Below are 6,701 nucleotides of genomic sequence, written 5' to 3' on the forward strand. Positions count from 1 at the left end.
TAAACAAACAAACCCACATATTCGTTTTTGGGGCGCGGGTTTGTCCACACTGCCGCCTAGACGCACCAAGGCTCACTGTATGAAAGCCTTGAGTGTACGTTAATCAACCTCTGTAATAGTGAGGTAGAACACACATTGGCGACCGCCCATGTGTTAGAGACGCGTCCCTTGGCGCTCCAGTGAGCCACTGGTTATATTTCCGCAGGGGCGCCCCTAATTCGGTTTAATTATAAAATGTCGTGTGCCACCGTGTCCCTATTGTAGGGTGCTCTTTAAGGAGGCACTCTCTGTAGAGCCCGGGGCGCTCGCTGTCGCCAACTGCCAGGGCGCCTGCGGGCGCTCATTATTCTACTTAGTGAACATTTATAGTAGCCCATCTAAACCGTAGTGTCGCCCGAGATGGGTCTTGGCCGCTCTGGGCCACTCAACCGCCGGGGAGCTGGCGGATGAACCTGGTGTAGTTTTATCACTGAATCTCAGAGGCGTAGCACCATTTCTGGCGCCTGGGGACAAATTTTCAATTTGGCGCCCCCCCCTCCCGCCGGAGACAAACTTTCAATTTGGCGCCCCCTCCCCGTATTTTTTAAATATTTATAATGCAAAACTATAGCTAAAATGAGCTTTTAAATTTTTCCAACCATTTTGGCGCCCCTAGGGTTGGCGCCCGGGGACATATGTACCCCCGCCCCCCTCGCTGCGCCTCTGCTGAATCTAGTATTACCTATGACCGCAATTGATGAGATAGCCCCTCTGGATTCCCCTCTGGATTCTGAGCTCATAATCGTATAATTAGAAAAATCGAACCCTCCCAGGGTGCCACACTTAAGAATTTTTTTCGTTATCGAAACCCTTTTCACCAACTACCCAAAATTTTATGACTCTCGTACGAACAGTGTCAAATGGCATCTGGCTTTTATTTTTATGGAGAAAAATTGCATTGCTTCCTGTCAGAGACCCCAGATCGAATGGGGCGCCAAAAGGGGTAGACAGTTTTTTTAAAAATCCTCATTCTTCAGTAAAATTTAAGAAAACAGATTTATACATGGCTGATATCCTCAATTATTTTATATAGGGGAGCGTATGTAGGGATGGTCGCCTTTTTGCCAGCGTTTGAATAGGGTTGGCACATAATTGATAGTTCGCCCCGGCTGCCGGAATAGGTTGCTACGCTTCTGCTTCCTGCTAGGGTGCCGCCCTGGCGAAATCTTTCCGGGGGGGGGGGGGGGCGTGCGGACACTGTTAAAAGTATTTTTTCTATATAAATTCCGTTTCGTTCGGGGGTGGGGGGGGGGGGTTCGATAGACTTTCTTCGGGGGTGGGGGGGGGGCTCTGCTTCCCCCCCCCCCTCCCTCCGAATAGATTCCTGGAAAAAACTCTGTTCACAAAGTTTTATGGCGATCCGATGAAAAAGATGTAGTAATTCATATTGGACAAACAGATAAACATACTTTCATTTCTATAAATATAAATAGATATATAGGGCCTACTTTAACTAGTGTCCGCATACCCGCACCCGGAAACTTAGTCACAATTTTCTTTGTTACGTTTGAACCCTTTAGGTTAATCAATATTAACAAAATTGAACAAGATGCAACAAATACAGTTAACCAAGAAATTGAACAAATAAAATTCACGTTATCTTTTTATTGTTTTTAGATATAGAGTAGTAACAGACTACCTACAGGTCCTAACTCGCGACGAGGTACACATTTGTATTAAAACACACATTTAAGACATTTTCCATTTAGGTGGGTTTTGCAGTACAGTGGTTTCTTAAGTCGTGGACAAGTGATTGCGCTTATCTCTGTTGAGTAGCTATGTATTCTGTCCTATATTAGACACATTTGTAAATATCTGTCACAATATGGGCATAGAGATGATATAACGATAGCTTATCTTTGCGGACGACGCTAAACTTTGGCATCGACACCACGGCCTACAAGTTCAAATTCGGTCCTTCAGAAATGTTTGAAGTCTCTAGATTAAAACTACTTTTCTCTTTTATGTACCTACTGACCACATCACATGCATTTGTTCTGAAAGTCTAAAAACAGAGGCACAAATATATCGTCTAGACTTGTGAGGTCTACAGATTTTGGCAGTTATCTAAGCCCTTGCCTGTTCTGACTCAAAGCCTTATTCTTTCTCTATCGACGCCTTGCGTAACATGGGATTGGGTTTTTAAGGCGGCATAAAGCTTTATGTTGTTCCTTTTTTAGTACAATAGATTAAAAACTAACGTTTTCAGATGCCTAAAGATGTTTAACCACTAATTAATCAGAATAATGGGTCAAGATTTCAATTCTTGATTTTGGGACACGTTAGTTGCCGGGGTTGAGCTAATGTCGATAGCATAAGGACTGTACCTTGATGCGGGCGTTTTATTTGTTGCCCATCGTAATAATTGAATGGTTGATGGGGCTTCTTCAAGGGTTTGATTTGCCGTAATGTTAATGATATCATGCATGTGCGGCTTTTCTAAGAAGAAAATGCGTTTAAACACTTTTTAGTTATGCTTTTTTTAAATAGGCCTATATTTTACGACATCATAATCGTAATGAACAATAAAATGAATTTAAACAACTTTAGAATACACGTGTTTCGGCTAACATGAATGTTATTATTCAAACTAGTAATGTTAAACGTGTCTTTTTCGCATTTTTGACTTATAAGCAATACAGTAAATTCCGATAACGTCCATATGCATACAAGCAATGGCGTAGGCGAGGAGGGGTTTAATAGTGATAATGATACTTTCTTAACCCTCTACTGGACATCATGTTTGGTACCTTGCCCCCGGCAACTGGGTGGATTTGGATTACACCCAAGTTTTACTTCATAGTAAATGGCTTCAGTTTTAATTATTGGAGTTGGTAGCAACATTGACACAGTTGAAATCACATTAACTAGTATATAATTTACCATTACTAACAATAGGCCCTACTTAATTGTTTAATGTTGCTGGATATTAAGCCTGGTAGGTATTTATATTTATTAATTTGTACAGAAACAAAAAAAGGATTCCCAAACAAAGTTTTATTTTTCAGAAATAAAGAAAATGATACAAATCAATAAAGAACAGTTTTCAAAAGAATTTGTATAAAAGTAATTATTATAAAATAAGAATATAGCATTGCATAGATAAAAATAAAATACTTGACACAAACAATATGAGGAATATTTTTTATCAGAGAAGAGAAAAATATATGATGTAGTTTGAAAATAATAATGTACAGAATGTAGCTTTTGCAGATTAAAATGAAAATTCTCATGCCTATATAATTTATTGAGTAAATGAAGCAAGACCCAAAACAATAGGCTAAATAATATGCATGGGACAGGCATTGAAAACTACAAATTGCATATAGTGAAGGTTACCCTATTTATTGGCTATATCCACAGTAAAGATTTATGGCTTTATTACCTGCTTGTAAAATTGTTAAGGAAAAAGTAAAGTATTGTTAACTTTTTATGGCAGACCAACTACGGGCTGTGTTCTGGGAACATGTCATCTGTAAGGGGCATTGTTCTCGGCACATGTTGTCATTTTTTGTGCTCTCGGCACATGTTGCCATTTTGTGTGTTCTGGGAACATGTTGCCATTTTGAGTGTTCTGGGCACATAATGACATTTTATGTGTTCTGGGAACATGTTGACATTTTGTGTGTTCTGGGAACATGTTGACATTATGTGGCTGTGTTCTGGGAACATGTTGCCATTTTGTGTGTTCTGGGAACATGTTGACATTATGTGGCTGTGTTCTGGGAACATGTTGACATTATGTGGCTGTGTTCTGGGAACATGTTGACATTATGTGGCTGTGTTCTGGGAACATGTAGCCATTTTGTGTGTTCTGGGAACATGTTGACATTATGTGGCTGTGTTCTGGGAACATGTTGACATTATGTGGCTGTGTTCTGGGAACATGTTGACATTATGTGGCTGTGTTCTGGGAACATGTTGACATTATGTGGCTGTGTTCTGGGAACATGTTGACATTATGTGGCTGTGTTCTGGGAACATGTTGACATTATGTGGCTGTGTTCTGGGAACATGTTTGTTTCATTTTTAAATATTATAATAAAACATTTTTAGAAATTCTATATTAGGAATTGTGTATATATATAAAATTATATATTTAATAAGACAATTGGATGAATTATAATAAACAGCAAAAATGATTCAAATAAGTTTAGAAGTATTTGGCTTGCTGTCCTAACAGTGAACTGTATTGCGAGCTTGTTTCCCTAGTGATAACCCATGTTTTTTGTGCGACCCTTCCAATCAAGTATCCAGCTTTTTCTTGGCCTGTATCAAAATGCTGGTCAGACTTGCTTGACTTGTGTATCACAATAAGATTTTGAATGTTTTTCTGTAAATGAAATAAAGGCAAAATATTTTGATACTTTCTTTTGTGGAACTTGCAAGAAAAATAAATTACAAATTTATATTACTATCTCTAATATTTCTTTACTATAACTAATTACTTTGAAAAGATAAAGCACTGAACATGATGAATAACAAGAAACAAACATTATCAGCAAAGATTATAGATTTAAAATTGTGTTCATTCATATTGAAGATTAATGAAGTAGACTATCAATATTTACCCTCTTGATGGCTGATACTTTGATTTGATGTCTTTACTTTAAGCTTACACATCAGTCTCTGTGTGGTAAAATATGAAATAATATGCTTCAATAAAACTGTTTAAGTATATTAATTATATTAGATAAGTACATAGTTTTGAGCTCTATAACAATATGTGTTTCAATTATCATTCAAATATAATACCCTCTATGTTGTACACTCACTGATTTATTAGAATTTAAAAAAAGACAATAATTAATAAAATATTTTGGATTAAAATCCATTATATTTATTATAACATACAATGCTATCTCTTGCTATAATAATTACTTTAAAAAATGGGTTATGCCTATAGTACAGTTACCTGAGGATGAAACTAGGCACAGTGTATAGTCCACGGAGACTGATTAATATCCCTTGTAATTGAACATCAGTTGTAGTTATGAAATCTGGATGGCCAAACACACACTCATAGTCCTGAAAAGCAATATACACATAGATTAGCAAGAATATCTCACAAATTATTAAATTAAAGCTAACCCCTATTTAGTGCAATCCATCAAAGTAGTAGCATTTTTCGTTAAGTTGTAGACACAATACAAAGTAATGTTTGGTCTGTGATTTACATACTTTTATAAAATAGCAATCAAATTATATATATATATATATATATATATATATATATATATATATATATATATATATATATATATATATATATATATATATATATATATATATATATATATTCATTGTAAATTTTAGCTATGTCTTGCTATTAAATTTATTTACTCGACTGATCTAAACTCACTTTATTTAAACATAATATAGTGGATAAGTATAGTGATTTTATTATTCAGCAATAAATAGCAGCCCTACAAAAATTTAAATAGTAACGTTTGCGAATGAACACATTAAATTCTATGTATTTCCATGTCTATGTCTTTCCCAACTTGATACATATTACTAACCAAGCATTAAACTAAAGTCCTAAACCTGACTCTAATTACCATTTATTGGACAACCTGAACCTTTGCGATACCATGTTATAATATATTATTTTAAAAAAGAGCTTACCACTAATTAGTAAAATCCATTGTTTTTAGTATTAACTGAGCCGCATACTATCTGCTGCTATTGTCATCATCAGAAATCCAGTATGTTGGCAAAGATTAGTCTCTAAGTTCCCTGCAACCTCATTCCCTTGAGTGCGGAAAACACTGAAATCATTAATCATTATTTCATTATGCCTAATAGTTTAAAGGTACTATTAAAGTAGTACTAAATAGTACGAGTCTAAGTTACTATAGGTCTAATGATAATTATTATTGTGTATGCTTACATGCTTTAAGTTTTATGCACAATATTGGTATATAATATAATATAGTCTACAGTATATAGCCTAAGCTATAGAGTATATAGGCCTATGAGCCTAAATATAACAGCAGCTTGAATAATGCTCATTAGCATGCATTCACTATAAACTATAAAATAATCAAATATTTCAATTTAATTAAATTATAGGCCTAACTAATAGGCCTAATAGTAAATAGGCTTTTTTCTTGTGGCAACAAATTTAAAGTATAGGGCAGTACAGTTATAGTATAGGCCTACTAGATTCTATATTTAAGTATGTGGGATTTTCATTCCAATGCACCACAATAGATACCACACATGATCAAGCTGGACCTCTGATCTAAAGATTTAATAATTGGGCCTAACAAACAGTGAAACTACAATAAAAATCATGTAAATTACTAATTTAACCTTCTTACCTCCGCTTCTCTAGATTCCTATTCTATTTCCTTCAAACTTTCTTTTTATGCAGCCGTATGATTAGATTCTAGACTATATTCTAATAAACATGAAATAACTACTAACCAGAAGACTAGATCTAAATTTCTATATTCTATGCAATATGTATTAAACCTATAGGCCTAATATTTATTTTAAATTCCTATGAGATGTGTCGTGAACTGTAGGTTTCATGTTATTTTTGTAATGGCGGAAATCAGTTTAAAATTTCGTTTCCTTCCTTTTGTTATTCTATTTATAGATTCAAACTGCTTAGAGACGGAGCAATTATCATTGAGTTAGTCGGCTGATCCACA

The 6,701-nt window shown here is 35.3% G+C and overlaps 1 long non-coding RNA gene across 1 annotated transcript; it reads right to left on the reverse strand.

Annotated features, from left to right (window-relative positions):
* Positions 1 to 3,918: 3,918 nt before the first annotated feature.
* Positions 3,919 to 5,691, reverse strand: LOC131935182 (uncharacterized). The gene is made up of 4 exons (XR_009385907.1): positions 5,668 to 5,691; positions 4,955 to 5,067; positions 4,611 to 4,668; positions 3,919 to 4,372 (listed from the first exon to the last, which is right to left on the reverse strand). It is a non-coding gene; the product is annotated as an uncharacterized LOC131935182 (long non-coding RNA).
* Between the last annotated feature and the right edge of the window lie 1,010 nt (positions 5,692 to 6,701).

This window comes from Physella acuta, unplaced genomic scaffold (genome assembly GCF_028476545.2).
Source record: "Physella acuta isolate Inbredline_101_S28 unplaced genomic scaffold, ASM2847654v3 ptg000133l, whole genome shotgun sequence".
Taxonomy (NCBI): Eukaryota; Metazoa; Mollusca; class Gastropoda; family Physidae; genus Physella; species Physella acuta.